The sequence below is a fragment of the Mobula birostris genome, chromosome 16, assembly GCF_030028105.1.
Source record: "Mobula birostris isolate sMobBir1 chromosome 16, sMobBir1.hap1, whole genome shotgun sequence".
Taxonomy (NCBI): Eukaryota; Metazoa; Chordata; class Chondrichthyes; order Myliobatiformes; family Myliobatidae; genus Mobula; species Mobula birostris.
The window spans coordinates 41,809,175-41,831,725 of record NC_092385.1 but is presented as its reverse complement, the minus strand read 5'-3'; the positions used below and the strand labels follow the sequence as shown (position 1 = coordinate 41,831,725).

The 22,551-nt window shown below is 39.7% G+C and overlaps 1 protein-coding gene across 3 annotated transcripts in view; it reads left to right on the top strand.

Annotated features, from left to right (window-relative positions):
* Positions 1-22,551, top strand: part of LOC140211113 (contactin-4-like) — a 2,284,382-nt gene that overhangs the window by 1,412,776 nt on the left and 849,055 nt on the right. The gene's annotated exons all lie outside the window — the stretch shown is intronic.

Genomic DNA, 22,551 nt, shown 5'->3' with positions numbered 1-22,551 from the left:
CTTCCATAAGGACTAAGGAAAGTGAAAATATTTGTATTTAATTTCACTGTTTTAATTAAAATGGATTGAATATGTTTTTATTTACTAATCTGCCATTGCACAATATGCATCTTACCTTAATTGTATTTCCTCTCTCACTTGTCGTGGCATATTATATTTGAAACGGGAATTACAGAGGGGACCAATATAACAGCCATGCAAATTGCAATATTACCATTTGTATCACTGAAATACAAGTAGATATTGATATATCCCACTGGAAAATATCATTTATCTGTCTCATAAAAATCAGGCAATTAAATAGCATTATTTTGCATAAGTGATTGCAACTGACCTGTTGTAATGTGTTGTTATGAAAATGATGTGAGGGTGTTAAATGATAATTTTTAAATGCACACAGGGCAAGTATAGTATGATATGGAGATTCTTTTTCAACTAACCATTTTAGAAACTTTATTTCAAAAATAGGATGTCAATCTGAGCACCAGAAATGGTCAGAAATAATGTTTTATTGAATAATCTTCTCCCGACAAACACAGGACATCTATCTGTCTGTATAATTAAAGTCAATCTTTCTGAGGTGCTTTTAACATCATGTAATTTTATTTCATGTAACTGCACATCTGTATTAGCATGAAAGGTTTGTTCATACGTCAACCCAATGTTTATGGACCTACATTGGTATAACATTTAGTAATGTATTGAATTTAAAATTCTTATTCTTTATGTTCAAACTTCTTAATTGTCTCGTTTGCTCCTACTTTGAACACTTCAACCAGTCTTTCATCATCCCTGTACTTCTCCAGCTTTTGCACTTGGTGAGCCCTTGATCTCAGTCTTTGATACTGATCCTTGTGCCCTCGCCTGCTTGCGAACCTCACCTCCAGAAGTCCATTACCACACTTTCCTTTGTAAGTTAGAACCAACTCACCCGACTAAAACACAAGGAATTCTGCAGATGCTGGAACTTCAAGCAACACACATCAGAGTTGCTGGTTAACACAGAAGACCAGGCAGCATCTCTAGGAAGAGGTACAGTCGACGTCTCAGACCGAGACCCTTCGTCCTAGCGAAGGGTCTCGGCCTGAAACGTCGACTGTACCTCTTCCTAGAGATGCTGCCTGGCCTGCTGCGTTCACCAGCAACTTTGATATGTGTCACCTGACTAAATGTATGTTAGATGCCGTAGTATTTCTTGATGCAATTTTTCTAATTCTGTATCATAATACTGCTATGCAGTAGCAAGTGACATTTTGTGATGATAAAAGCACTGTATAAATGCCAGCTGCTGTTCGAAATAATGAGCTACCGTTTGAGTTAACCTGTCTGGGCAGAAATGAGTATTCAACTCTGCCGTATTTGAGCACTAGACAACTAACTCAATAACCAGGCACGTGTACTTTCTGCATCATTTACCTTTCAACTTTTTCTTTGAAAGTTGCAATCTTTTTATATCATTGCATTTTATATGAAGAAATTATGCATAAACTCCTCAGGTTCTTTATAACTATTTTTCGATTCACACTTTCCTAACAAAACCTTAGCAGTACTGCTAAATCTCTAAGATCTCTGCTACTTCCAATTTTACTAGCCACATTCTGATATTTGGTCATTTACGATTACCATTGCTACTATGTTTCACTAAAAGTGTCTGTCCTTTTCAGATTTAATTGCTCCTGCTTTCAGTACTATAACAAATGTTTTCCCTGTTCCTTGCATCTTCAAACTTGGTTTATTTCTAATTTTCCCCTTTAATAACAAAAGGTTACCAGCCTGAAACAATGCTTTATTTCTCTCCACAGATACAAGCTGAGCATTTCTATATATTTTTTGCAGTTACTTTATGCTAACTACCTAAATCATCCTTGCTTTAGTGGAAATGGTCTTAATATATTTCCTTTGTAGGTATATTTTCTCTTCCCTACCTTCACTCTGTTTTGTACATTTCACAAAAGGGAATGCAGCACCTGAAAAGTCCCTTGGATCCAACATGCCCATGCCAGCCAAAATGCCTCACTGAGCTTGTTCCATTTGCTTGTGTTGGCTCATAATTCATTGAAACATTTCCGATCCATGTACCTTTCCAAATGTCTATTAAATGTCATAATTATACCCACCTTGTACACTTCACTGTCCTGTTCTTCAAATCCAAAATCTAATTCATTAAATCATATTAAACATATTAAATATGTTTAATATTTATTTTTTCAAAAATGCACTCTCAACTCTTGTAATCTTTCACATTAACAGAATCCTGATTTCTTTTGCTTCACAATTGCTTGTCATGTTCCCATTTTAATTGCCTAATTTGGCATCAATAATGAAAACTACCTTATTTTCACATTGTAACTCTTTATATTTTCATTCATAATGGCATGTACTTGTTCAGGATGCATTGCCAGATTGTAAAGAGGTTGATTCTCTGATCAAATTTACTAATTTGCTCTCTAAGTGAGAACTATTTTAAGCAGATCTTTATTTTAAAAAAAGGTGATTATTCCCTTGAATTATTTCTGATTATTCTGCCTTCAGCTTTTCCTCCATCTGAAGATGTAAAGAGAACTTGTAAGAAGATGCAATAATAGCTCATGAAATATGTCATTTCCGATCTTGCTTCAACCTGAGCAACATCAACAACTTCAACCCTCTGTTTCTTATCCATATGGTTGCCTTCGACTTTGCAACAATTACTCATCTACCATTCAACTAAACTTTTGTTGATAATCTTCCTCACCAATAATCTTCTCTGTATACGTATAGAGCAAACTTCCAGTGTTAGCTTTATCATCACAATTCTTCATCTCAAATAAATATTTATGCTTGAATAATCAAACATGCTTTGAAACAATTCATGATCTGAAACATCTCTGAATGCTCATAAACTGAATCTTAAATTATGGGTTTAAAGAGCTTGCCCATAATTGATTTTCTCTAATGGTGTTCAAGTCATTTCAAATGGTGGGGCGGATCCAAAGTAATGGTGTTTGGGGCATTCATTTAAAATTCTGAAGGCATTGTTTTGCTGTAGCTCTTTGTTAGCCCAAATTGTATCTTCATTCATCATGGATTTAAGATTGACTGTTTGGGCCTCAGAGAGTCATGATCTAATTGATTAAATTGGCTTAGGAGACCAAATAGTTCCTAGTTGTACAAAAGTAGCTCTATTGTGAGTAGGGAAGAAGATATTAGAGAGGCTTTGTGGGGATATAGATATGCCAACTAAGTGATAACTTTGCTGATAGAGTCTGGTACATAAAATAGGAAAACTATGTTCTAAAATTATAAGTGTCTGAGATACGTTGATGTGCAAAGGGACCTATGTTTCCTTGTACAAACATTACAGCAAGCTAGTAATCAAGTGCAGCAATCTGTTGGGAAGCCAGAATATATGCTGGCCTTTATAATGAGGATTTGAGCACTGAAGGTGTCTAGCCCCTAGGATCTTGATGAGACCTCACCTGAAATATTGAGCACAGTTTTGGTCTCCTTACCCAAGAAAATAACTTTGCCATAGAGAGTATGCAAAGAAAATTTACCAGCCTGATACCAAGGATTTTGGGTTTGCCAAACAAGAAGAGTCAGAATAGATTAGGCTTGTGTTTTCCCAGTTTAAAAGAATGAGAAGTGACCTCACTGAAGCTTACACATTCTTACAGACTTTGATCGGGAACCTGCAGGGAGAATGGATCCATTGGCTAAGGAGAATAGTTTCAGGAAATCATATTCAGCAAAAGGGATAGGCTGTTTTGACTAAAATGAGGGAATTTTTTTTCATTGAGTGAAAGGTGATTTTTTGAGTTCTCTACCCTGAACAACTATGAATGTTCAGTCATGGTGTTCATTTGAAATAGAAATGATTAGAATTCTCAATCGCAAAGGCATCAAGTGGTATGGGAATGGTGCTGATGTAGAAAATAAACCATGATATGACTGAATGTTGGAGCAATTTGATAGAGCCTGTAGGCTTATATAATTCTACTTATTACTTATATCTCAGCCATGTTGGATTTCCATTCAGAGTTTCTTTCTTCTCAGTTCTGCCATATCTTTTGAGCTACTTGGACCATAACCTATTCTTTCTGGTCTTATTGAATCAAGATCATAGGAATGTGCTTAGGAAGGCTTATTACCATAATGCTAACAGTTTATTTAGTGTCTTGCCAGTTAACCATAATGTGGGATCCAAATTTCTCTCAATTGTCCAAAAGAAATTTTCATCTGTTTACCTCAAACATCTTTTTTTCAGAGCATGTACAAAATAGAAATATCAACTGCTGAATATTCTGAGACAAACTCCAATTTATTCTTCTAGAGTTTCTTGCAGCATTAATGAAAATAAATTTTCTTATGTTCTGAATGTTTTGAACATTACATAGAACATAGAATAGTATAGTACAGCACAGTACAGGCCCTTCGACCCATAATGTTGTGCCGACCCTCAAACCCTGCCTCCCATATAAGCCCCCACCTTAGATTCCTCCATATACCTGTCTAGTAGTCTCTTAAACTTCACTAGTGTATCTGCCTCCACCACTGACTCAGGCAGTACATTCCACGCACCAACCACTCTTGAGTAAAAAACCTTCCTCTAATATCCCCCTTGAACTTCCCACCCCTTACCTTCAAGCCATGTCCTCTTGTATTGAGCAGTGGTGACCTGGGTAAGAGGCGCCGGCTGTCCACTCTATCTATTCCTCTTATTATCTTGTACACCTCTATCATGTCTCCTCTCATCCTTCTTCTCTCCAAAGAGTAAAGCCCTAGCTCCCTTAATCTCTGATCATAATCCATACTTTCTAAACCAGGCAGCATCCTGGTAAATCTCCTCTGTACCCTTTCCAATGCTTCCACATCCTTACTATAGTGAGGTGACCAGAAATGGACACAGTACTCCAAGTGTGGCCTAACCAGAGTTTTATAGAGCTGCATCATTACATCGCGACTCTTAAACTCTATCCCTCGACTTATGAAAGCTAACACCCCATAAGCTTTCTTAACTACCCTATCCACCTGTGAGGCAACTTTCAGGGATCTGTGGACATATACCCCGATATTCCTTTGCTCCTTCACACTACCAAGTATCCTGCCATTTACTTTGTACTCTGCCTTGGAGTTTGTCCTTCCAAAGTGTACCACCTCACACTTCTCCGGGTTGAACTCCATCTGCCACTTCTCAGCCCACTTCTGCATCCTATCAATGTCTCTCTGCAAACTTTGACAATCCTCTACACTATCTACAACACGACCAACCTTTGTGTCGTCTGCAAACTTGCCAACCCACCCTTCTACCCCCACATCCAGGTCATTAATAAAAATCACGAAAAGTAGAGGTCCCAGAACAGATCCTTGTGGGACACCACTAGTCACAATCCTGCAATCTGAATGTACTCCCTCCACCACCACCCTTTGCCTTCTGCAGGCAAGCCAATTCTGAATCCACCTGGCCAAACTTCCCTGGATCCCATGCCTTCTAACTTTCTGAATAAGCCTACTGTGTGGAACCTTGTCATATGCCTTACTAAAATCTATATACATCACATTCACTGCACTACCCTCATCTATATGCCTGGTCACCTCCTCAAAGAACTCTGTCAGGCTTGTTAGACATGATCTGCCCTTCACAAAGCCATGCTGACTGTCCCTGATCAGACCATGATTCTCTAAGTGCCTATAGATCCTATCTCTAAGAAACTTTTCCAACAGCTTTCCCACCACAGACGTAAGGCTCACTGGTCTATAATTACCCGGACTATCCCTACTACCTTTTTTGAACAAGGGAACAACATTCGTCTCCCTCCAATCCTCCGGTACCATTCCTGTGGACAATGAGGACATAAAGATCCTAGCCAGAGGCTCAGCAATCTCTTCTCTCGCCTCGTGGAGCAGCCTGGGGAATATTCCGTCAAGCCCCGGGGACTTATCTGTCCTAATGTATTTTAACAACTCCAACACCTCCTCTACCTTAATATCAACATACTCCAGAACATCAAACTCACTCATATTGTCCTCACCATCATCAAGTTCCCTCTCATTGGTGAATACCGAAGAGAAGTATTCATTGAGGACCTCGCTCACTTCCACAGCCTCCAGGCACATCTTCCCACCTTTATCTCTAATCGGTCCTACCTTCACTCCTGTCATCCTTTTTTTCCTTCACATAATTGAAGAATGCCTTGGGGTTTTCCTTTACCCTACTCGCCAAGGCCTTCTCATGCCCCCTTCTTGCTCTTCTCAGCCCCTTCTTAAGCTCCTTTCTTGCTTCCCTATATTCCTCAATAGACCCATCTGATCCTTGCTTCCTAAACCTCATGTATGCTGCCCTCTTCCTCCTGACTAGATTTTCCACCTCACTTGTCACCCATGGTTCCTTCACCCTACCATTCTTTATCTTCCTCCCGGGACAAATTTACCCCTTTATCCCAAGAGATCTCTAAACATCGACCACATGTCCATAGTACATTTCCCTGCAAAAACATTACCCCAATTCACACCCGCAAGTTCTAGCCTTATAGCCTCATAATTTGCCTTTCCCCAATTAAAAATTTTCCTGTCCTCTTTGATTCTATCCTTTTCCATGATAATTATAAAGGCCAGGGAGCGGTGGTCACTCTCCCCCAGATGCTCACCCACTGAGAGATATGTGACCTGACCCGGTTCATTACCTAGTACTAGATCTAGTATGGCATTCCCCCTGGTCGGCCTGTCCACATACTGTGACAGGAATCCATCCTGGACACACTTAACAAATTCTGCCCCATCTAAACCCTTGGAACTAATCAGGTGCCAATCAATATTAGGGAAGTTAAAGTCACCCATAAACGATATTACGTTATTACGATAAACATTAACCTATTGCCGAGGAAGTGTATTATATCAACCAACCAAGGCTTTCTTGTGATACAGATAAAAATGCACAGTGCATCCTAAAATTCTGGATGAACTCTCCTTGTCTTTTCCTGAGTAGCAGTTATGTTACTGCATAAAATATTGTCTATTAATAACTTAGTATTTGGTAACCAGGGGCTTCTTGTCTTAATGAAGCTTGGTGGTTTTGTCATAAATTAACTGAAGATGACCTTAGTGAAAAATAAAACAGTCTCTCTTGAAATAACTGAACTCTTCATCATAAGAGCTGTGCTAAAATCAAAATATTTGAGACAGATAATTATCAGAAATGAGACATCACTTTCATAAAGTAATAAGAAGAAAATTCAGCTGTAAAAAAAGGCATAACATCAAACAGTTTGCAATTTCAATGAATTATAAAAGAACAAAACTAGCCAGAATGTAATCAATTGATTGATTCTGTACAAATTTGAACCCCAACTCTTTCCATACAAGAAAGTAATTAAGCTCTTACAAAAGTTCATTCTCAAAAATCATGTCCTTGTTCTTTGATCCTTGGTTTATTCTCCTGTTTGCCATTGTTGATCTGATCCTATTTTCTCATCTCAGCATTGTTAAAGATCTACACAATTCCCACTAATTCACCTGTCTCTATTTCAGCATCAGTAAATCCGCTGATTTCGTCTTTCCTGGCCTGGACCCCTTTATTAAAATTATCCATATGACAGCAAAAATTGGGGACAATCTTTACATTCAAAGAAAATCCCATGGACTTATCCTACTGCAATTTAAAACTATTACCTGGCAAACATGGTTAGGATAGGTGTGGGGATGTTTTGCCTTCTTCTTTAACTATCCTACCTTCTTCATCCTAGTCTTTGCCATACTTGCTGGAGTATGGGCATTGCACCTTGGACCATACAATCGTTGATTCCTTGGACTCTGGGGTATAGCAGATTTTTAGACCAATACAGCAGTTAGGTCTAAAATATTGGCCAGTAAATCTTAGGTTCAGTTACTGGTGCTTAGTTTTATTCTTAAGTTTATCAATGTTAAATACACTTGAGAATAAGTGATCAATTTTGGTTTATTTTCTTTAAAGAGGGGTTAATAATTTTCAGGTGAATCATGGATGGCTTTTAAAACCAGTATTTATGAGCATATGGTTACTTTTAAACAAACAAATCTGTAATTTTTCTCAAACTTCTTTTTCAAGGCACAAGGACACATAAACTAATAACATGTTGCTTTATCACTTTATAACTTTATAGTGGAATTTCATGCAACACACACAAAATGCTGGAGAAACTTAGCAGGTCAGGCAGCATCTATGGAAAAGAGTATAGTTGATGTTTCAGGCCGAGACCCTTCATCAGGAGTGGAGAAAAAAAGATGAGCACGAGGGTCTCAAACTAAAACCTCGACAATACTCTTTCCCATAGATGCTGCCTGGCCTGCTGAGTTCCTCCAGCATTTTGTTTGCATTGCTTGGATTTCCAGCATCCACAGATTTTCTCTTGTCTGTGAGTGGAATTTCATGATGACTTCAGATTCTATGAAGAGATTGGAGTGTTCAGTTTCTTGATGATCATCATAGACATAATGGGCTGAAGGACCTATTTCTCAGCTAAGCAGTATGATTCTAAAACTCTAAATATTCTATTTAATAATAAGTTAATACATACACTAAAAAGTAAGAAAACAGATGGATAGAAATCATAGGTTTTAAAGTGTGTGGCTCTGAATATAACCATGTTGAGCAATCCAGCTTTGATAGGCGACATTTGGAAAAGAATTATCAGGAGTCACTGAGGCTAATTCTTATCTACATTTTAAAACATACGTTTAATTGTGTAAAGCTAGTTTTAACGCTCATGGTGATAGGCTTTACTTTTAATGACCCCAACATAAATGCTAATTCCTTTAAAGTATTGAAGATCTTGGATTGTTGCAGTCAATGTAAACAATGGGCAAACTTGTGATTACGAAATGCACAGGAGTATTTTACCTCTAAGTTTTCCAAGATGTAGAATCATAGACGTTAGTGATATAACACATTGAACCAGCCAGATGATTAACGTTATTAAAATAAAATCTTCATTCGGAAGGTACTTAAGTGGGGATTAGTGACATAGTTAAGAAAATAAAATTATTTTTCTGGTCTAAAGGTATTTGAAAGGATATTATCAGTGATATTTAATAATATTAACTAAATAATTGATATTCAGGATGCAATACCCTTTCATGCATGCTATTTAGGGTTTATGAGCTGCTGTAATTAAAACAAATCATCCCACTCCTTGATTAAAAAGAAGAACAACATGACATGCATGTTTTCCAAAGGGCATAAAGCTATATGGGTTTCAAAATCAGTTCAGTGAATTTAATAATGAGTTATGCAGGCAAGTTATTTTAGGAATGCTTCTGAGTTAATTTAAAGCAAATTGCGGAGCACATAGCTTTAATTTAGTATGAATTGGCACTAATTGGGCAAGCTAACTTTGGGAAACTGAGAGCGTGGCTGGGATGTTAAGTGGGCACCATAGGTAGAAATGATCACACTACCAACACCCATCATAGAAATAAACTATTAATGATACATCCTTGAAATTTCAGCCTAAATTAACTATTATTTTGCTAAGGAAGCAATCAAGCAAAGTTTACTGGATAGAATAGCATTACAGGGAAGGACCGTGTGATCTTATTTCCGTTGGCACATTGCTATTCCCCTGAGATAATTGAAGGCCAATTCTTAAGTCAGCCTAGAAAGTAGCAATAATAAATTGATGCAAGCTAATTGTCAATCTGCAAGATGAGGCTGACAGATTTCTTTTTAACTCAGGGTATTAAAGACATGGGACAAGGGTGGAGAAATTGTATTAGATTAACTGTGATCTCATTAAATTGTGATATGTAATTGAGAGTTAACTGTTCCTTATTTCTATAACTGTTTTTCAATTGTGGAAAGTATAAAACACAGATAAATTATATCACTTCAACTGAAATGCTCAAAAAAACTTTGGTGCCTGCTGCTCATTCTGCACAGGGGGTTGTGATGTCCATCACCAGAAGCTGCATAATTTTTGGACAGATAAATGTATAAATTTATTCGGCCTCATTTGTGCACAAGAATGTTCAAGCTCTGCTCCAGCACTTTGTTAGGTTAGTGCTCTATTCCTCCCTGCTCAATGAAAGTGCAAGCTGGCCTGCTCACAGGATTTTCGATTCAACAAGCATTTCTGTGTGCATACCCATCTTCATTCTCCAGTCTGCCTCTTCGTCAAAACCTTGTAGGGTAAAACTCATGCAATCTATGTCTCTTGCCCTGTTTCAACTCATAGCTCATGGTTTATCATGTGCAAGCACTATTTTAAGTGATCTGGAATGGTAGTTGTGATCAGAAAAGCAGTCCTAATCCTGTTGCTCTTTTCCGGTTTCCATGTTCTCAGTTTGTCTGGATGCCTACTTCAACAAGAGATAAGTTAAAGCAGGTGGCCGTCATAATGGAGAAGATTATGGATAAGAAACTAAGATCAGAATGCAATAGAGTAGTAAATTTATGAATAATGTGAGTCACGCTAAGATGATGGTTGAGATCAGAATGGATTTGATGATCATGCTTTGGAAATTAGTGGTAGGAAATAGAGGTGATGGCTTCAGTTTAACAATAATTAAATCAATAGAATTGCCTCTGTCCAATAATAATTGTTGAGATACACCGAGTGGAAGCAGAAGTTGTGTTGATTGATGTTGATGTTGTTTAGGGTTGGAATATAAATAAGGAAGAGGAGGGAGACACCAACTGTTCCTCAGAGGACTCCACAAGTAATAGTACAAGACAGAGGAACAGACTTAGTATGGCTGCTACTAGATGAGAAGAAGTAGAATCAAAGGAAAGAACCCTAGGTTAGGGCAATGTGCTCAACAGGAGACACAGAGGAATAATTAATGAGTTAGGGTTACAAGCTAACATTGTGACTTTACCCAGGCCATTTAAGTGTTTTCTCTGGAGGGAGAAATCCATAAAGGAAAACACCATTTTAGTAATGTTGTTTGTGATAAAAATTAAAGAAATAGCTCTTGTTTTCCTCTTCTCTTTCAATGAGACCATGATCATATGATGTAGGAGCAGAATAAGGCCATTTGGTCCACTCGAGTTTGCTCTACTGTTTCATCGTAGCTGATCCAATTTTCCTCTCAGCCCTAATCTCCTGCCTTCTCCCCATATCCATTTATGCCCTGATCAATCATGGAATCTATCAATCTCTGCCTTAAATATGCATAAAGACTTGTCCTCCACAGCGGCCTGTAGCAAAGAACTCCACAGATTCACCAATCTCTGCCTAAAGAAATTCCTCCTCATTTCCATTCCAAAAGGATACCCCTCTATTCTGCAGCTGTCTCCTCTGGTCTTAGACTTTCCCACCACAGGAAAAATCCTCTCCACATTCACTCTATCAAGACCTTTCACCATTTGATAGGTTTCAATGGGGTCACCCCTAATTCTTCTGAATTCCAGTAAACACAGGCCTAGAGCTATCAGATGCTTTTCATATATCTAGACATTCAATCCTGGAATCATTTTCATGAACCTCCTTTGAACTCCCTCTAGTTTCAGCACATCCTTTCTAATATAAGGAGCCCAAAATTGCTCAGAATACTCCAAGTGAAGCCTCACCAGTTTATAAAGTATCAGTATTACATAATTGCTTTTATATTCTAGTCCTCTTGAAATGAATGCTAACAATGCATTTGATTGCCTCAACATACACTCAACCTGCAAATTAACTTCTACGGAATCCTGCACGATCACTCCCAAGTCCCTTATGCATAAGTTTTTTGTATTTTCTTTCCATTTAGAAAATAGTCAACTCTTTCATTTTTTCTACAGAAGTGCATGATCATATGCTTCCCAACTCTGAATTACACCTGCCATTTCTTTTCCTTTTCTCTTGATCAGTCTAAGTCCTTCTGTAGCCTCAATACTTCCTCAAAGCTACCTACCCCTCCACGTATCTTCATATCTTCTGCAAACTTTGCAACAATCCCAAACACAAAATAATCTGCAGATGCTGGGATCAAAGCAACACTCATAGCACACTGGAGGAACTCAGCAGGTCGGGCAGCATCAGTGGAAAAGATGAGTCGACGTTTCGGGCCAGAACCCTTCGTCAGGACTGAACAAGGAAGGAGGGGGAAGGATTTGAAGAATGCTTGTATGTTCAGTTAAAAGACCAGTAATTTGAAAGACAAAGGGGTGGGGGAGGGGAAGCAGGGACGTCGTAGCCAGGAAAACAATGGGTAGTAGAGAAGGAGGCAGAACCATGAGGAAGGTGATAGGCAGCTGGGGGAGGGCGTAGAGTGAAATAGGGATAGAGGAAGGGAGGGGGAGGGAATTACCGGAAGTTGGAGAATCCTATGTTCATATCAAGGGGCTGGAGACTACCTAGACGGTATATGAGGTGTTGCTCCTTCAACCTGAGTTTAGCCACATCATGGCAGTAGGGGAGGCCATGTATGGACATATCTGAATGGGAATGGGAAGCAGAGTTGAAGTGGGTGGCTACCGGGAGATCCTGTCTGTTGTGGCGGACAGAGTGGAGGTGCTTGACGAAGCGGTCCCCTAATCTGCGTCGGGTTTCACCGATGTAGAGGAGGCCGCACCGGGAGCACTGGATGCAACAGATGACCCCAACAGACTCACAAGTGAAGTGTTGCCTCACCTGGAAGGACTGTTTGGGGCCCTGAATGGTGGCAAGAGAGGAGGTGTAGGGACACTTACGCTTACAGGGATAAGTGCCTGGTGGGAGATCCGTGGGGATCAATCAATTTGCAACAATCCCATCAATTCCATCATTCAAATCATTGACATATAACATAAAGAGAACTGGTCCCAACACAGACCCACTAGTCACTGACAGCCATTCAGAAAAGGCTCCCGATATTCCCCCTCCTTGCCTCCTGTCAATCAGCCACTGCTTTATTCATGTTACAATATTTCTTGTACTACCATGGGCTCTTAGCTTTCTAAACAGCCTCATGTGTGACACCTTGTCAAAGGCCTTCTGAAAATCCAAGTGCACAAAATCCATTGATTCTCCTTTGTCTATCCTGCTTGTTATTTCTTCAAAGAATTCCAACAGATTTGTCATGCAAGATTTTCCCTTGAGGAAACCACGCTCTCTATGGCCTATTTTATCATGTGCCTCCAAGTACCCTGATAATTCATCCTTAATGATCAGTTCCAGCATCTTCCCAACCACTGAGGTCAGACTAATTGGCCTATAGTTTCCTTTCTTCTGCCTCTCTCCCTCCTTGAGGAATAGAGCAACATTTGCAATTTTCCAGTCTTCTAAATCCACCCCAGATCTAGTGATTCTTGAATGATCATTACTAATACCTCCACAATCTTTTCAGTCACCTCTTTCAGAACCCTGGGGTGTACAAGTTCATCTACCTTATCCAATACACAGCGCGCATTCAAATATGGCACCTTCAGTTCTGTATTTACCCTGTTCAATTTTGTCCATCTTTTACATTGCAATTCATCTTATTGACTGCAATTTTGCACTATCAGCAGCCACTCCTCAGTACACATTGCCGCTGTTTGTAAACCAGCTACCTCATCTTCAGCCCTATTATCCGCCTTTCCTACAATACTGCTAACATTGCAGCAATATATGCAGCTCAGAACACTAGTTGTATCATGCACAAATTTTTGATTCCTAACTTTGTCTAAGGTCTTACCAACATCTACCTCCACAACCTCTCCACTAACTGTTCTGGTACTCTGGTTCCCATCCCCCTGTAATTCTAGTTTAAACCCCACCGTGCAGCCTTAACAAAATCCCCACTAGGATATTAGACCACCTCCAGTTCAGGTGCAAACTGCCCCTTCTGTATAGGTCCCACCTTCCCTGGAAGGGAGCCCAATGATCCAAAAATCTTATGCCCCCCCCTCCGACTCCTTAGCCAAATATTAAACTCTATAATCTTCCTCGTTTTGGCCTCACTAGCATGTGGCACGGGTAGCAATCCTGAGATCACAACCCTGGAGGGCTTGCCGTTTGACTTGGTACCTATGTAGAACCTCATCACTCATCCAACTTATTTCATTGGTACGTCCATGAAATATCACCCTCCCACTTAAGAATGCTGAAGACACAATCTAAGATATCTTGGACCCTGGCACCTGGGAGGCAACATATCATCCAGGATTCTCGTTCTTGCCCACAGGGTCTCCTGTCCACTCCCTTGACTAACAAGTTCCCTATCACCAGAGCATGCCCCTTCTCACCCACTTCCCTTCAGAGTCACAGAGGCAGACTCAGTACCAGAGATCCGACCACTGTGACTTCCCTCTGTTAGGTCAACTCTCCCCCCCAGCCACCCCCCCGCAACAGTATTCAGTGATATATGTGTTGTTGACGGGAATGCCCATTGAGGTATTCTCCACTTGCTCCTTAACCCTTTCCCCTGTCACCCAGTTTCCTGTGTTGTGCACCTTGGGTGTAACTACCTTTCTATATGTCCTCAAATAGACTCTGACAGCCAAGTCCAACTCCTGGCCTTCTCGTGTGGCTTAGCCTCTAAGCCCAGCGGAGCTGTTTCTACTGACAAGAGAAGGGGCGAAGGTGGGTGACAAGGTTCCACATGGAAGGTTAGTTAGGAAAGTTCAATTGTTAGGCATTAATATGGAAGTAATAAAATGGATTCAGCAGTGGCTAGATGGGAGATGCCAGAGAGTAGTGGTGGATAACTGTGTGTCAGATTGGAGGACAGTGTGTAGCGGTGTGCCTCAGGGATCTGTACTGGGTCCAATGTTGTTTGTAATATATACTATTGATCTGGATGATGGGGTGGTAAATTGGGTTAGTAAGTATGCAGATGATACTAAGATAGGTGGCGTTGTGGATGATGAGGTAGGTTTCCAAAACTTGCAGAGAGATTTAGGACAGTTAGACGAGTGGGCTGAAAGATGGCAGATAGAGTTTAATGCTGAAAAATGTGAGGTGCTACGTTTTGGTAGAGTTAATCAAAATAGGACATACATGGTAAATGGTAGGGCATTAGAGAATGCTTTAGAACAGAGGGATCTAGGAATAATGGTGCATAGTTCCCTGAAGATGGAATCTCATGTGAATAGGGTGGTGAAGAAAGCTTTTGGTTTGCTGGCCTTTATTAATCAGAGCATTGAGTATAGGAGTTGGGATGTAATGTTGAAATTGTATAAAGCATTGGTAAAGCCAAATCTGGAGTATTGTGTACAGCTCTGGTCACCGTATTATAGGAAAGATGTCAATAAAATTCAGAGAGTACAAAGGAGGTTTACTAAAATGTTGCCCGGGTTTCATCTCCCAAGTTACAGAGAAAGGTTGAACAAGTTATGTCTTCAAGCAACACACATCAAAGTTGCTGGTGAACGCAGCAGGCCAGGCAGCATCTCTAGAAAGAGGTGCAGTCGACGTTTCAGGCCGAGACCCTTCGTCAGGATTTAAATGATCATTAGTGACAAGTTATGTCTTTATTCTTTGGAGCGTAGAAGGTTGGGGGGGGGTACTTGATAGAGGTGTTTAAAATTATGAGGGGGATTGATAGAGTTGACGTGGTTAGACTTTTTCCATTGAGAGTGGGGAAGATTCAAACAAGAGGACATAGGTTGAGAGTTAGAGGACAAAAGTTTAGGGGTAACATGAGGGGGAACTTCTTTACTCAGAGAGTGATGGCTGTATGGAACGAGCTTCCAGCAGAAGTGGTTGAGGCAGGTTCGATGTTGTCATTTAAAGTTAAGTTGGATAGCTATATGGACAGGAAAGGAATGGAGGGTTATGGGCTGAGTGCAGGTCGGTGGGACTAGGATAGGGTAAGAGTTCAGCACAGACTAGAATGGCTGAGATGGCCTATTTCCGTGCTGTAATTGTTATATGGTTATATGATTATATGGTTCCTAGCCTCTCTACAGTCTTAGCTAAGCAGTTATAAAGAAGGGAAGGAAAAATATACTTAACCTGGAGCTTTTCTATTCTTTTGCTTTCTGTGACTGAAGCCTCTCTTCACTAAAGCCTGAAGATCACCATTCCGTCTCTGTCCACTAAGACTTTGGCCAGTGTGCTTGCCCCCGCCTTCCTTTAATTTGCTCCTGCTAATGAATCCTAAGTGCTGATTGTTACTGGCCAAAGCTATTTTTCACTGTAGCAACCCACTACTGCCTTTTTAACCCAGGCAATGGACCTGATTGAAATACCCCTTTCAAAACTCCCAATGTCCAGACTGGTCACTGGTCAAAGCTCTTTTTCAACCATGTGTCTAATATCTTGGCCTTACCTTAAGGCCAAATGACTTCGCGTGATAATTTCCATTTCACTCTAACCATTGTATTGTGATTTTGTATTTTACTCTATCATATCCTCATTCTTGGAAGTGCATTCAAGAATAAGATTACTTGGCCCCAAAATGCTTGGCAATGACAATATTCAGTTCTAGAGATTCAAGCTATGACATTTAGTGGTACCACAATCATCAGATCTCTGACCACAAATAATCTGGAGATTACCATTACCCAGAAACTTAACTGGACTTATTGCATAAATGTCAAAACCACTACTGCACATCAATGTTAAGTGACTTATCCGATTCCCAAAGCCTTTCCACTTTTTTCATAACTGAAGCCAGGGGCTTGGTTGAATGGATACTATATTGATGTGGATAGGCTTTTTCCATTGAGAGTGGGGGAGATTCAAACAAGAGGACATGAGTTGAGAGTTAAAGGGCAAAAGTTTAGGGGTAACATGAGGGGGAACTTCTTTACTCAGAGAGTGGTAACTGTGTGGAACGAGCTTCCAGCAGAAGTGGTTGAGGCAGGTCCAATGTTGTTATTTAAGGTTAAATTGGGTAGCTATATGGACAGGAAAGGAATGGAGGGTTATGGGCTGAGTGCAGGTCGGTAGGACTAGGTGAGAGTAAGAGTTCAGCATGGACTAGAAGGCCCGAGGTGGCCTGTTTCCGTGCTGTAATTGTTATATGGTTATATATCACAGAATCTTCACAAATTCAATACCATAAGAAGAAAACAGCAACTTGAGCACTAATTTCAACATTCAGTACCCATCAAACACATACCTTGGTTAGTTTTTATGATGTACAGGATGTACAGTGACTAGTTACTCATAATTATTTAGCAGTATGTGCAAAATATGAGACAATCCACCCATCTAGAAAGACATCTTATAGCCTCATTACCCACCTCATCAATCTGCAAATCCACAAAAACATCTGCCATCCTGTTTTACCTTTCGTTCGTTGTCACTTGGTTAATATCATCAAATTCACCATGGAGACTGTAGCAGCTAATGAGAAAAGGCACACTGCTGGTTTCTAAATTTGCCAGCTATTATAATATTCCAAAGGATTAATTTAAAAAATAATGGTATCTGTGACAGCAGTACAAGTCACTGTCTATGAGGTACAAAGAAAATTTCAAAAAAGTATTACGTGTTATTTTTTTGTGGCATTGAGAGATGAATTCTCCCTGTAAAAGAACTTTTGAATAGTATGCGAAACCCCTTTTACTGGGCGTCTCTGGAAATGTGACTTGTTAGCCTCTCACTAACAGCCACCGGATTCTACAGCAAGAACCCACATTTCTCTGGCTTCGTACATCTGGGGAGTATATGACTCTGGTCCCACCAAATCCATGGGGCTAAAATGTCTCGCCCACCCAGACCCCAGTATGTGTGAATGCTGTGTGATTTACTGCCCTGCAATAGCTAGTCAGCCTGAAATAACAGATCACACAGCGCATACAATTATACAGAAGTGTATTTATGAACGTTAACTTAACCAAAGAGTTAGTAAAGAAAAGAAAGAAATAAAACAAAAGGGCCCATTCTAATTAAACAGTCCAATGTGCTTGGAGCTCAAATCTTCTAAAAGCCATATTTACTGATCCTCAGCAGACCTCCACGCCTTGGCTCCATCAGATCACATTTCCCGAATGGATCGAATCCTATGACCGGTTCTCTCCAGCATCTTCTCTCTTCATCTCCCATTGAACAAAGACAAAGACCCACCTCTGGTGTCAATCGCAGAACTGCTCTCCCAGCCTTTGCCGGAACCTTCTCCCTACTTCACCCTCCTGATTAAATGGGCCACAGTCCTAAGCATCCCTTATCTCCAACAACCTAAACACTGCTTCTACAGAAATACCATTACATGAAATACCCTGCAACATTAGCAGTAAAACCTTTACCAGGGTGTTACATATGCATTACTGATTTCAGCAGTCAAATCTTGGGACATTCAAATCATAGACAAAATGTATTTTGTACTTAATTCTAAACAAATCAAAAAAAATTTTGCTTTCTTCTAATACTACTTATATACATGATGTTATCGAAGTAAAACATTGGAATTGATTTATTATCATCACATTGAAAAACATGTCTTGCATATTGTTCATACAGATCAATTCATTATTCAGTGAAAGTAGAACAAGACATTGAGGTAGAACAAGTCAAGACAATGGCAAGAGAAAGTGTAATAACTATAGAGATGGTGCAGTGCAGGTAGACACTTAGATGTAAGGTTCCAACAAAATAGACTGTGATGTCAAGAGTCCATCTTAACGTACTAGGTGAACAATTGTCACCTTGTCGTGGTGGAGAGGCTTGTGTGGTCCTGTGATCCCGAGAGCAATGCCATCTGGAGCTATGCTCCTGGTAGGGTCAGCCATGGTGGTAAGGTCGAGGGTTAGGTCCTTGACAAAGAACAATCCAACCAAGGCCTCAACGGTGGAACAGGCAGATGAAGTTACTTCGAACTCAACGGCTGTGAAGGTGGATGAAGGCTGCAACAAATTCATCAGCTCCAATCGTCATGGTTTCCATGCTGTTGGAATCAGTTGGTTGATTTGTGAGGTATCGTGTGCTTCTTGGAGTGCAACATCAAGTACACGTTATACGAATACATGCACAGGAGTCTTCACTCTGTGGGCCACTTCAGAACGAAGACCATCATCCTCGACCTCGAGGGATAGCCACGACGGCTAGGTGAACATTTAATAATCTTACAGCTGCAGGATAGAAGCTGTTCTTGAGCTTGGTGCAATGTACTTTCAGCCTTTTGTATATTCTGCTAAATGGGAGAGGGGAGAAGAGAGAATGTCCAAGGTGGGTGAGGCTTTTGATAATGCTGGTGGCTTTATGAGATAGTGAGAAATATAGACAGAGTTCATAGAGAAATGGTTGGTTTCTGTGATGTGCTGAACTGTATGGGCTACTGTCCTCTCCTATCAGATTCATCCTTTGGCCCTTTACCTCTTACATCTATTACCTCCTTACCTTAATACTTTCTTACTTCACCTCCCCCTTCCCCACCTACCCACCTTCCTCTTTACCTGGTCTCACTTATCACCCTGTATGCACAACTCTCTGAAGTTTCTTACAGCTCTGGGTAGATCAGTTGCTACACTGAGCCATGTTGCAACCAAATAGGATGCTTTCTGTGGTGCATTGATAAAAATTGATTAAGGGTTGATGGGGACATGCCAAATTCCCAGGTCTTGGAGATTGGTGATGGGTCTGCTTGTAGTTAGAGCATTTAAGGTGGTGCTGCAGTCAATAAGCAATAGCCTAATGTTGGCTGTTTGCTGTCGAGATGCTGCAGAAATGAATTTAGGGCCAGAGAGGAGGCATCTACCATAGACCTCTTTGGCAGCAGGTAAATATTTAAAGACATGTACAATTCTGTATTCATTCATCCTATATATAATTTGATCAGGTATCAGTTGCAAGGAAAGAGTTTGTGAACCCTTTGCAATTACCTGGTTTTCTGAAGTAATTACTCATAAAATGTGGTCTGATATTCATTTAAGTCACAATAATAGACAAACATAATCTGTCTAAACTAATAACACATCAACAGTTGTACTACTTCTCATCAACACTGAGCACACCATCTAAACAAAGACAGTCTAGGTTCAAAAATGAATGTGAACCTCTGGGGTAGTGCCTTCTACAAAATCTATTTGGAGTCAGATGTTACAATCAATGAGATAAAATGGGAGGTGAAAGTTGTAGATGTGCCCTGCCCTATAAAAAAGACACACAGAGTCAGGGTACTGACAAAGCCCTGCTCTTCTCAAGAAAGATCTGTTTATGTGCACCATGCCTGGATCAGAACAACTTTCAGAGGACCTTAGACGAAGAGTTGTAGAGATGCAGGAAGCTGGAAAAAGCGAGAAAAGCATTTTTAAAGACTTGAGTGTTCATCAGTCCACAGAAAGAGAAATTGTCTACAAATGGAGGAAATTCAGTATTGTTGCCACTTTCCCTGGGAGTGGGCTTCCTGCAAATACCACACCAAGAGTTCAATGTGCGATTCTGAAGGAAGTGAAAAAGAATCCAAGGTAAAACCAAAAGACCTGCAGATATCTCTATAACTTTCTAAGGCCTCTGTTCATGAGTCCACGATATAAAAAAAAATGAAAAAGAATGGTATTCATGGAAGGACACCACAGAGGAAACTACTGTTCTCCAAAAAAAAACATTGCTGCACATTTACAGTTTGCAAAAGACCACCTGGATATTCCAAAATTCTTCTGGGACAATGTTCTGACAGCAGATGAGAGAAAAGTTGAACTTTTTGGCAGAAATGTTGGGAGGATGAAGGGCACTGCACAACAACACCAAGACATCATTGCAACTGTGAAGCATGGTGGAAAGTGCATCATGGTTTGGGGCTACTTTGCTACCTCAGTGCCTGGAGAGCTTGCAATTATTGAGGGGACAATGAATTCAAAGTTGTTTATCAATATCTTACAGAAGAATATTAGGGTAGTTACCTGAAGCTTAATAGGAATTGAATGATGCAACAATACAATGATCCAATACACAAGAGTAAATCAATTTTGGTTTAAAAAGAAGAAAATTTGTGTTTTGGAATAGCCAAGTCAGAGTCCAGACCTTAACCCAATTAAGATGCTGTGGCATGACCTGAAGAATGCTGTTCATGCAAGGTATCACAGAAATATTGATGAACTGAAACAGTTTTGTATAGAGAAATGGTCTAAAATTCCTCCTCACCCTTGTACAACGTTCATCAGCAGCTACAGGAAATATTTGGTGGAGATTATTGCTCCTAAAGGAGGTTCTACCAGTTATTAAATTCAGGGCTTCGCATACCTTTTCGAGTCTGGACTGTGAATATGTTCAATAACGACATGAAAAGTACAATTGCATCGTGTGTTATTTATTTAGGCAGATTATGTCTGTCTATTATTGTGACTTAGATGAAGAACAGACCACATTTTATGAGTAATTAATGCAGAAAATTGTAAAGGGTTTTCAAACTTTTTCTTGCAACTCTATAGTCATTTATGGGAGAAAGATAAAATACATAAATTTTCTAAATTTTACCTAATGTAATACTCATTATTTTGATATCCATTGTTCCCCTTTGTAGGATTATCAGTCTATCATTTACACACAAGGAAATTGTCGTACCATGTGAAAATTGTATGACGTCTGAAACATTTGTAGGTTATTTTCACATGAACAATCTTGCAGAAGATGGTTGTCATTATTAAAAGAAATTGGCCTTTTCTCTGACCCAATTGTTTTACTATTGCTGTCTGGAATGCATTAAGAATGCCAATTCACTAGTGTATTGCACAAGCTATAAAAAAGCTGCTGTTGAATTATTAATTCTTGATGTATGATCATGTATGAAGAGCTGCTGTACATTGAAAATTCTACCTTATGTACAAGGATTATAATAAATCCAAATTTGCTCTGCACAGGCACCGTCTTGTCAGAGTAGAATCTAATCATTAGCTTGTGACATCTTCAGCAGACACCTAAATTAGAATATGAAAATGCAAACTTAGTTGCAGTATTACAGCACGAGTAACCACCATAGCAAATTTAAGACATTACATCTGAAATTGCACTTTAAATTGTATGAACCCTCAATTGCCAAGTGCAAAATGAAGAAATGAAGCAGACTTCCAGCTGTGAGGGTTGGTGGCTACCAAATGGAAGGAACCTGTAATAACAAAATTGATATTTGATGGCATGCTGCAGTTAAAATTTGAAAAAACTGATGAGATATTATGGCTTTGCTTAGTAGATATCTTCTTCATGATATTGGTTATTGTAAGAAACTGCATGTTTTAAAACTGAAATTGAAATTAATTATTTATCCTGCATCAACAAAAGATGCTAATTGCATTTCAGCAGCATGCATTTTTGTACAGGGTAAAAGGCAATAAACAGCAAGAATCTGCATTGAGTGTACCAGAGTGACAGCACAGACAAATAATTGCAGGGAGCACTTCTTATTCTGCTGAGAGAGTGAATACAAAATGATGATGAAAGGGAGATTGTGCTCTAAACTGGTGTGACAAGGACGTTTCAATAGAAGCTATTTATGCCAAACAAAAGCAGTTGACAAACATTTCACTTTCATTTGAATTGCAAGACTCATACTGGAGACTGACAATGCCAGAAATACCCATCAAGTCAGGCACAGCTGTGGGAGAAGAAACAAAATTATGTATCAAATCGTACGCCCTTTGTGAAAACCCCAACTTCAGTTTCTGACCTGAAATATTAGCTGTTTTTCTTCCCACAGAAGTGGCTTTGACCTGGAGGGTATTTATTTGATTTAATATTTCTAGCATTTGAGGTTAGTTTTTGATTTTCGTAT